At 51.9% G+C, this 9,472-nt stretch overlaps 1 protein-coding gene across 3 annotated transcripts in view; it reads left to right on the top strand.

Annotated features, from left to right (window-relative positions):
- The first annotated feature begins 6,166 nt into the window (after window positions 1-6,166).
- ACACB (acetyl-CoA carboxylase beta) overlaps window positions 6,167-9,472 on the top strand; it is a 100,638-nt gene continuing 97,332 nt past the window's right edge. Inside the window, exon 1 of one of the 3 annotated variants that reach the window (XM_046638707.1) lies at window positions 6,167-6,220. The gene's annotated coding sequence lies outside the window, so the exon portion shown is untranslated. Of the gene's footprint in view, window positions 6,221-6,369; window positions 6,730-9,472 lie in introns of those variants that run through there. The other 2 variants (XM_046638708.1, XM_046638706.1) reach the window with 2 other exon arrangements.

Below are 9,472 nucleotides of genomic sequence, written 5' to 3'. Positions count from 1 at the left end.
GTCATGCAGTGGCACAGTCCCAGGAGGGAGGTGTCATTTACTCCATTTCACAGACCAGGAAACCAAGGTTCGGAGAATTTCCATGACTGGTTCAGGTCAGTCAGGTGACAAATGGTACAGTGTCCACTAGGGTCACCCCATGCCTGAAGTGCTGCTCTCTGGACCTTTCTGGGCCACCCAGCACACCTCCGCATCCTTGCCTGTGGTGGGGCCCCAGAAAACCACCACCCTCTTCAGTTAGCCTGGGTCCTGTGCCACTCCTGTTGGGCTCACTAAAGCTCTGCTTTTTGAAATCAAATTAAATCATGCGTGGGAGTGGTATTACAGGACAGCCCTGAACACACTCTCCTTTCTATTCGGAAGTCAATTGGTCACGGGCTCTAGCAGTGACTGGAATAAGCAGCTGTTGGAAATGCCCCTCCTAGCAGAACTTCCCTAGTCGGTTCTAAGGAAGGCTCTTAGTTCCGTACTCCCAGCAGAGTGGGCCTTTCGGAGCCCTCCTGTCTGCAGTGATAACCCGTGACAGGTGGAAGAGGAGCACTGGTTGCTGTCCCTTTGGGAAACACGGGGCTGCCTGTGGGCAGTCCCGACACTTTCCAGCAGAACTTCTCAGAGCCTTTCCTGTGCTGCCGTGCTTTGCTTGTGTGGAGAGTGGGCCTCTGCAAGCTGTCACTGGGATTTGGCAGGGAAGGCGGCCATCTCTCAGGGCTGGGATCCCACAGCCACCTCTTGAGAAACATTGAACGCTTCCATTTCCTGCCTCTTCATTTCCCATCAGAATCCTGGGAGGCAGGATTGTGAAATAGATAAAGTTCACAGGCTTGAGCTCTTGAGTAGGCTTCAGAGGCTGTGTGCGCGCGTGTGTGTAAACGGAGTGCAGGCTCCCGGGGTTCTGGATGGATTGGAATGGAGAGAGGCTGGAGTGGAGGCAGGGGGATCTGCTAAGAGGTCATTGCCCTGACTCAGCCTTGGGGCGAGTGGGTGTGAGGCAAGGGATGAAGAAAACACGCATGTACACATATGCCCCACACATGCAGCACAGCTGGACTGCCCAGCCCTGCCTCTTAATGATCACGTGACCTCGGACGACAGGCTCGCCTCTGTGCCTCAGCTCTTCACTTGCCAAACAGGAGCACATACTTCATCGAGTTTTTGTGGACATTCAAAGGGATAATGAACTCGCCGTACCCAGCGTAGAGCCTGGCGGGTAGTAAGTGCTTAACACGTATTAGCCTTGATGATCACTCAGCAATTTCGTGGGTTTGTGGAAGGACTACTCCATGCCTCCCCCCGTGTCTGTACTGGATTTACCCAGGAGCCCTGTCCCCAGAGTCATTTTTTCAAATGCCTGCTTGCTAGGAAGTGGGTCGGGGAGACTGGATCTGGGCAGACCTGGGTTTCAGGCCCTGTCTGCCCTCATGGCGTTTACCACCCCATGGGGGAGATGGGTGTGCTTGTAGTGGTGACCTCGCATGTGACTGCACCCTGCGACGAGCACCGGGAGGGAGAGGACAGGGGCCATGAGGGCGGAGAACAGGAGCCTGGGCGTTCTGGGCAGCATCTCCAGTGGCCCGTACGTCACAGGAAGGGAGCGCAGGGTGGTGGTGGGGTTCAGGTGGTTGCCCAGTGCCTCCCCTTGACACTCACCCTGTTGGGGCTCAGTGAGGCACGAAGGACGGGCTGGCCTGCAGGTACACCTGAGCGAGGTGCAGGCTTTGATGCATCCGGGGTCAGGTGTTTACTGACCCTGCTGTGTGCTGGGCACTGCACTGCGGGGCCGAGAGCAAAATAGCCAGTCCTTGCTCTCTAGAAGCTCACGTTCCACTGAGGGAGATGAGCGAGCCCGTCGGTGAAAACACAGTGTCGGGTCAGCATGTGATCAGTGACCTGAAGGAAAAGGACGTGTCGTAGAGAACAAGACAGACCCATTGGGTGTCAGGGCGGGTCTGAGATGGGAACAGTGAAGCCAAAGACAAAAAAAGGAGCAAGGGATAACCATACTAGGGCGCGGGAAAGGGGCAGGGAGGGGAAGAACATTCCGGAACATGGGCCAACAAGTGCAGAGGAACTGAAGAGGACAGTGTGGCCAGAGAGTGGGCAGGGGCCACGCCACCGGGGCCCTGTGGCCCACAGGAAGGAGAAGCCACTGGGAAGTTGCAGTTCACTGCTCACTGCCAGGGTGACTTGGGGCAGCTTGCACTTCTCACTCCCCAAGTTTCCTCTTCAGCAAAGGAAGCTTCTGATCTGCCCCCCCCCCCGGGGCGGCGTGAGGCCGTGATTATAAAAGGCTTTGTACAGAGCCTGGCACACCGTAAGTACTAAGCAGTATTAACAGTTAGTATTCAGCTTTTAATCAGCAGGCAGGTTGCCTCACATTTTGTTCCACATATTTTTAAACCTTTTAGTATAGAAAAAAGTTACCTTTTTTTCCTCAACACATTTGGAGGTGGAGTCAATGGCACACGAGCCCCTACACATCCCCACCCACCTTTAGTATCCGCTTTCTGCTCTTCTAGCTTCGTCTGCTCTCACGTCCACCTCTTTTCCATGTATTTTCCCCCAACATTTTATTATGAAAATTTCCGAAGTTCAACGAAGGTGAAAGAATTTTACGGCGAGCATCCGTACACCCACCACTTTCATTCTGCCGTGAACATTTTACTGTGTTTGCTCTATCACATGTCTGTCCCTCTATCTAAATTTTGTACGCATTTTGCATAAATTGCAGGTGTTGGTACCTTTCCCACAAATGCTTCAGCATACATATCACTATCTAGAGTTCTGGGGTTTTTGGAGTATTTTCAAGCAAATCTCAGAGCCAGGTAAATATTTTAGAACATTTCTCTAAGAGAGATGAGGACTTGTTTATGAAACCATCTCATGGTTGTTTCCAGCACAGTTAAGGATGCTTCCTTCTATGGTACCCAGGTCGTGCTCAGTGTCCTCCAGTGGTCTGACCAATGTCTTTGAACAGTTTTTTTGGTTCCAATCAGGACCCACAAAAGGTCCTATTAAGTCTTTTCTCATCTATAATAATCGCCACCGTCCTTTATTAAATGCCAGTTACTTGAAGAAACCTAAGTCGTTTGTCCTGTAGAATTTTCCACATTCTGGATTTGCCTTATTAAGCATCTTTCATGTGTCTTTTAACCTGTTCCTCTGTCCCTATGGATAAGTGCTTAGGCCTAAAGGTTTGAATCAGCTCAGGTCCAAATCCTTGGCAAGAATACCTTAAAGGTGTTGCTGTGTGCTTTCTGCTGCATCACGTCAAGAGCAACATAATGTCGGGTTATCCTGCTTTTAGTGAGTCTCTTAGAGGGGAGGATGGCAGTTCCTTTGCTCTGCCTGAGCATTTGTTCCTCTGGAGTAGGGAAGCGTGACATCGTACCAGCACCCTCGGTCACAATCGCAGGGAAAGGCGAGGTTCTTGGGTGCCTTCACAAGGGTGCATTCCTTCTCAAAACCCCACAATTGTAGGGAGGGTCCCACCACTGTCACCTGATGATTGTCACATCTTCTTCAACACAAAAATATTAAAGAAAACAAGTGATTATTTACCATAGAGCCAATTTGCTAGTCACTGCTCTTGGTTTAGTAGCTTTGGCAGAGTCCCCATCTTTAGCCTGTAGAGTTATTAAATCACCATCTGGCATAGTCACAAGAGCAAATTCTGCTTGAGATGCCCTGCCCCCTTAGCTACCTGGTGAACTCCTATTCAGCCTTCAAAGGCCCGGAGCAGATGTCTCCTTCTCTTAGCTCTCCCTCCTGCCCATCTCTACCCTGGATGCATTCGCACTGAGCTGCCTTCCAGATGTGGCTTTTCCTGATTCTGTGACTCTAGCAACTAGACCTTGATTTGAAAGGCTTTTTCTTTATTTTGGCAGAACTCTTCCATCTCCCCAAAAGCCTTTCCCAGGAGAAGAACCTCAAGTCTAGAGAAGTCGTTTTGTTTATTTCTTGGTTGCATCTTAGTTTCTTAGGAGTGGCCACAGAGACTTAAAAAACAAGCTCACAGCCCTAAGAAACCAGGCAGTGCATCCTGACAGTCTCTTCTCAGGTCCACTGCCTTAAGACCTCTTCCCGGCTTAGGGACAGGACTTCCGCACATAGAGCAAGAGACCCTGAGGATTAGGAGCATGGGCTTCCAAGTGAGGCCACCTGGGTTCTAAAAGTGAGTGTGGGGAGTGACTGAGCCTGTCTCAGCTCCTGTGAAAGGGGGGTGAGGGGGTACCTGTTGCGGAGCGTTGCAGGCAGGTGTTGACGCCTCACGCACGTGAGGCTCTTAGCACAGTGGGGTGATGGACTGCGCGCGCAGTGAGTGCTCCTGACAGAAAACACTCCCTATGATTTGGTGGGATTCACTTCCTACTCCCTGCAATGCCCCCTCACGTTTCCTTTCTTCCCTTTTGAAACCACTGTGTTGGCATTTTAAAAGATCCTCTCTGTGAATAATATCAAAAGTGACACCCTCCTACCCCCACCCCATCCCCTGCCCCAAACACACACAGTCCTTGGGAACAGCCCCACTGGATCAGGGAACAGATGGGAAGTTGATTCAGCCTGGCCCGGGCTGCTGAGGCCCAGAGACTTCTCCCCTTTGGGAGAGTGCCTGCCCTTTGGTCCCCTCTCTCAGCTGGAGGCCTGAGAAGCTGAAGCGAATCCTGGAGTTGTCCCTGATGGGGGGATCTGCCTGTCCCATCAGGGCTGCTTGATCCTTAGGGAGTGGCTCTGACGCCTGACCAGTGGCAGACTGGTTGGTGCCCACTAACCAAATGTGAGTTCATTCCTGTCCGTTTGTGGAGGAGGACCCTCCCAGTGGAAACCAGACTCTCAGCTGCCTGCCTTGTTCTTTTGTTTTGGCGCACCGAGAAGAGGAAGGTTGGGGTTAGTGACTAGACAGATCTTGGTTGATCCTCCCAGACTCCTCTGAGGTGGGTGAGGCTGGCTATTTTCCCTCCTTTTCTAGATGGGGAAACTAAGGTTCAGAGATAACGCTCTGTGGGTGGCAGAGCATCACAGAGTGGTGACTCATCCTGCATGATTCTCTCAGCGCACATCACTAGTGACAATTGCTAAGACACATAGAGCGTGAAGTGTGCCTGGCACTGTGCTCAGGGTCCCCGGTGAGTGATCGCATTGGACACTCAACAACTCTATCTTGTGGGCACATCCTTATCTTTGCAGATGAGCAAGCTGAGGCTCAGAGAGGGTATGAACTTGCCCAAGACTCATCCTGCTTGTAGGTGGCAGAGCTAAGATGTGAACGCAGGTCAGTTTGCAAGGCACCAAACGAGGTGCCCAAGGACAGTGGATTTTTGCTGTGAATGATGCCTCGGTATAGAAGGAGCACTGGCCTGGAGCTGGGGACCTTTGTGCTAGTCGTGGCTGTGTCACTCATTTCACATGTGATCTCTGGCCTCTGCTCATCTATAAAACAAGGACATTGTCCCCAAGTGCCCCTCCCTTGGGCTGCAGCTTAGAGCAGGCGGCTTTTTGGGAAACGCTGTGACCCGTGACACCCCTAGCCCTGCAGGCTGGAGTGCAGGTTATGGTATCCACCAGTCAGCTTTGAACGCCCTGGCAGCCACACATGGCTGGCTCTACAACTTAAATTTTCTCTGAATTTGCAAAGGACATCGCACCATCTGCCTGCCAGCCGAGGGTCCTTAACCACCCACTCTTCGCCCTGACACTTCTGCTTCTCTTGCCATCATGCCCAACATGGCCAAAGCCAGCCTCTGCTGAGACTCGCCCTCCCTCTAAGCAGGTGTCTGACAGATGAACACTCAGGAGCAACAGGCTGTCGTGATTCTGGGCTTGTGTAAATGTAGCCTAGAGATGCATTGTTGGGCAAGGGGCCATTGCATGAACCGAGAAGTGGGCCTAAGTGCAGGAATGTGACAAACCTGTGGGCCAGCAAGCTCCTGAGAGCATAGACAGCTTCTTAAGTACCTGAGCTTGAGCGCAGGTGGGGGCCAAGTGAGAACGTTTGCGAACGGCCTATGTTTGCCGTGCCAGATAAGAGCATGCTGCACTGCCAGTGTCAACGCTCACCCGAGATGGTGCACTGGCCTGGCCAGACTCCTCCCCCATGGCCTGATGCACAACGCCAGCCTCCTGCTGAAAGGTGACACTCTGAGGGCTGGGCTCCCTTAGTCACCCTGTGGGCGCCTGGCAGAGGCACATTAGAATGGAGCCGATGGCTGTGTCCACAGTGGGGGTAAGTGGCAGCAAGCACCCAGGGGTTTATCTTGGTGGGAGGACAACTCCGAGGGTGGAACAGGATTGCTGGTTTAACGCTGACGTTCTGCCCCCTTTGTCCCTCAGAGACCTTGCCAGGTATGGGTGTGTGGGGGGAGCTGGAAGACATACTCATGACCCCCTCCGTCCCCAGCCCGTGTCTGGCCACTGGCTAGCACCTGTTGGAACCGAGCAGTTTCCTGCCTTCATTATGGCCAGAGCCGTGATGGCTCTGGCACCAGACAGCTGTTGGTTGGGTTTGGTTTGCAAGAAATAAAAATAGCTTGGCTGGTGCTCGGTTTTTGGGTCAGCTGGGTTGTTTCAGCGAAGAGCAGCGGCGTGGCGTGACATGGTCCACAAAGTTTCGTTGGAAGGAGGACTCTGCCTTTCCTGCCCATGGAATCGAACCACATGCACAGTGCTCCTTCTAGACTACTGTGCCTGTCTGGCGCTGTAGTTTACACATCGCTCCGCTGCTCCACCTTCCAGGTACACAGCGAGGGGTCTGGTTTTAGAATTGTGTTTACGTGCACGTTGTAACACCCTCTGCCGTGTGGAATTTCTTTCTATCGAGTTTGGGTAGTGGGGCGGCAGGAAAGGTGTGGGCGTTGGGCCTGGGTTTGAACAAAGTCAAGGTACTGAGCTTCTCTGAGCCACAGTTTACCAAACCGTAAAATGCCACCAAAATAAAGACAATAGCGATAATACTATCCATCAAGTTCTGAGGACCGGAAGCTTGAAGGCCCTGCACTCTTGATGGTTTCTGTGTGTGTAAATACTGTATACGTATGGGGCTGGCCCCGTGGCCGAGTGGTTAAGTTCGCGCGCTCCGCTGCAGGCGGCCCAGTGTTTCGTTGGTTCGAATCCTGGGCGCGGACATGACACTGCTCATCAAACCACGCTGAGGCAGCGTCCCACATGCCACAACTAGAAGAACCCACAACGAATAATATACAACTATGTACCGGGGGCTTTGGGGAGAAAAAGGAAATAATAAAATCTTTAAAAAAAAAAATACTGTATACGTATATGTGCTACTCAAACAGCAACTTGTGAGGCGATATAAATGGAGCATGAATTAGTATCCTCATTTTATAGATGAGGAAACTGAGGCTCAGAGAGGTTCTTTGGGAGTTTCTCAAATAGTTCCCCCATTTGTGTCTAAGTACTTGGGAAAAGTTCTCGTGTTGTGGCCTTTGGGTCCCACGTCATTACTCTGCTGAGAAAAGGGAAAGACCCTGAGGTTTTTTGGTGCAGGGAACTCCTGCAGGGTAGCTTTGGGATATGAGATCCTCTGGCTCCTCTCAGAGTAACCGCAGATCTTAAAGGCAGAGTGAGAGAGGGGGCCAAACTGGGGGGACCTCCTGGCCACTCCATTCATTAGAGTTTGGCAATTTCACCCACCGAGCTCAACTGCCTGCCATGCGTGGGTCTGTCCATCTGCCCGTCCTCTCAGTCCCTCTCCACGCACTGCCTTTCCATTCTTCCATCCCGATCAGCCATCCATTCGTCCGGCCAGCTGGGGTTTCCTGAGCAAGTTCCCAAAGAGCTTGTATAATGTCAAATTTGCCTAATCAGATTGGTTTCCCCATGGGAATCAATGTAAAGGCTCATTCTCAGGGTTCCAGAATCCCAGACCATTATCGCATGCATACTTTTGCCTTGATGCTACTCTTTTGTCTTCTCGGCAATAACTCACGTGTTTTTCTGTTTGGGGAACGGGGGGCATTTCAATGTTATGCACTTACTATTTCTTATATCTCGCAATTTCAAATGTGCACATTTAAAATGTGCTTTCAATTGGCCACATTTGTATAAGGTGTCCTGCTCGGCACTATACTTCAGAACTGCCATGGAGACACCCAGCTTATTCCTCCAGAACTCCTGAATACAGTTTCAGAAATGACAGCCTAAAATCAAAATTCTAACTGGACTCAAACCATAGGAGGTGCTCAGTGTGTGTGCCTGGATTTATCATTCTTTCGGGACATCCTTTTTGAGCACCTACTGTGTACCAAGCAGCAAGCTGGGCAAGAAGGATCCAGAAATGAATGACAGTTGGTCCATGTGCCCTAGGGGCTCTGAGTCGGGGGGGGGGGGGGGGGGGGGGGGGGGGGGACGGAGGCGGGGGGCCGTACCAGTGAACTGGCCATTCCCACGCTATATGTTACCACAGGAGAGGTCTGTCTTCACTGGCTAACTTGGTGGGAGGGGCTCAGCAGAGAGCATGGAGGGAGCTGCTGCAGAGTAGTGAAAGCCCTTGGCCCATGTGGCCAGCAGAGGGCCTGAGGAGGGGGAGTAGCCACTTGGCAGGGGTCTGGAAGGACCCTTAAGTCCTTCCGTGCCTTCCTGCCTGAGGAGGTAGAACTGTAACCTGCTCGAGCCTCTGAGGAAGCCAGCATAGCTTTTGCAACATTTTTGGCAATGCCGTCTGCCAATTCCTGATTTCAAAATTTGTCCTGAGGGCACACGTGAGCAGTTTCAGGACTCTGACCCTTCTCGCTGCTGCTTTTTAAGCCTGCTCTGGCGGACTTACTGTGTGCAAGAGGTGAATAAGAAACAGGCCCTGTCTCCAGAAGTCCCTGCCTCACCATCTAGAAGCAGGAGGGAGAGGCGGAGTAGGAGCAGGAGTTAAAGCGAGTGGTTCTCACGGGAGGGTGGGCTTGTCCCCCAGGGGCATTTCTCATTGTCTGCAGATACTTTTGGTTGACACAACCGAGGGGAGTGTGCTACTGGGATCTAGCGGGTAGTGGCTAGGGATGCTTCTCAATGTCCTACAATGCACAGGACAGACCCCTACAAAGACTTCTCCAGCCCCAAGTGTCAATAGTGCTACGACTGAGAAACCTTGGGGTAAGAGCAAGGCTCGGGCATCAGAGAGTTGGGGTCCTGCCATGAACATGTGTGTCCATGTATGTGCTTGTCCCTGTTTTCAATTCTTTTGAGATACACCGAGGAGTGAAAATACTGGGTCATATAGTAATTCTATGATCAACTTTTTGAGGGACTACCAAACTGTTCTCCACAGCAGCTAGATCATTTTACTTTCCCACCAGTGACAGACAAGGGTTCCAGTTTCTCCACATCCTCACCAACACTTCCTGTTTTCTTTCTTTCCCCTTCCTTCCTTGCTTCTGTCCTTGCTTCCATCCTTCCTTCCCTCCCTCCCTCCCGCCTTCTCTCCCTCCTTCCCTCCCTCCTTCCCTCCCTCCCTCCTTCCCTCCCTCCCTCC

Source organism: Equus quagga, chromosome 15, assembly GCF_021613505.1.
Source record: "Equus quagga isolate Etosha38 chromosome 15, UCLA_HA_Equagga_1.0, whole genome shotgun sequence".
NCBI lineage: Eukaryota > Metazoa > Chordata > Mammalia > Perissodactyla > Equidae > Equus > Equus quagga.
This window is presented reverse-complemented; position numbering and strand designations above follow the sequence as displayed.